We start from the raw sequence: 1,015 nt of genomic DNA, 5'->3' as shown, positions 1-1,015 counted from the left end.
GGACTAAAATCCAAGTATTTCCCCCGAACCATAGTAAGATAATTCTTTGGATCCGGGTTCACACTTTGATCATGGTTCTTGGTGATCCATGCATTGGCATAGAACTCTTGAACCATTAAGATTCCGACTTGTTGAATGGGGTTGGTAAGAATTTCCCAACCTCTTCTTCGGATCTCATGTCGGATCTCCGGATATTCACTCTTTTTGAGTGAAAAAGGGACCTCGGGGATCACCTACTTTAAGGCCACAACTTCATAGAAGTGGTCTTGATGCACCCTTGAGATGAATCTCTCCATCTCCCATGACTCGGAGGTGGAAGCTTTTGCCTTCCCTTTCCTCTTTCTAGAGGTTTCCCCGGCCTTGGATGCCATAAATGGTTATGGAAAAACAAAAAGTAATGCTTTTACCACACTAAACTTAAAATGTTTGCTCGTCCTCGTGCAAAAGAAGAAAGAAGAGAGTAGAAGAAGAAAAAATGAGGAAGAAGGGAATGGCTTTGTGTTCGGCCAAATGGGGGGAGAAGTGGTATTTAGGTTGTGTGAAAATGAAGTAGTGAAGGAGGGTTTATATAGGAGTGGGGGAAGGGTAGGGTTCGGTCAATTGATGGTGGGTTTGGGTGGGAATGTTGTTTGAATTTGAATGGTGAAGTAGGTGGGGTTTTATGAAGGATGGATGTGAGTGGTGAAGAGAAATATGGGATTTGATAGGTGAAGGGTTTTTTTGGGGAAGAGGTGTTGAGGTGATTGGTGAATGGGTGAAGAAGAGAGAGAGTGGTGGGGTAGGTGGGGATCCTGTGGGGTCCACAGATCCTGAGGTGTCAAGGAAAAGTCATCCATGCACCAAGTGGCATGCAAAAATGCGTTTTTAGCCATTTCTGGCGTTAAACGCCGGGCTGGTGCCCATTTCTGGCGTTTAACGCCAGCTTCTTGCCCTTTTCTGGCGTTTAACGCCAGTCTGGTGCCCCTTTCTGGCGTTAAACGCCCAGAATGGTGCCAGACTGGGCGTTAAACGCCCA

Source organism: Arachis duranensis, chromosome 4 (assembly GCF_000817695.3).
Source record: "Arachis duranensis cultivar V14167 chromosome 4, aradu.V14167.gnm2.J7QH, whole genome shotgun sequence".
Classification (NCBI taxonomy): Eukaryota; Viridiplantae; Streptophyta; class Magnoliopsida; order Fabales; family Fabaceae; genus Arachis; species Arachis duranensis.
Note: the sequence above shows the minus strand (reverse complement) of the source record.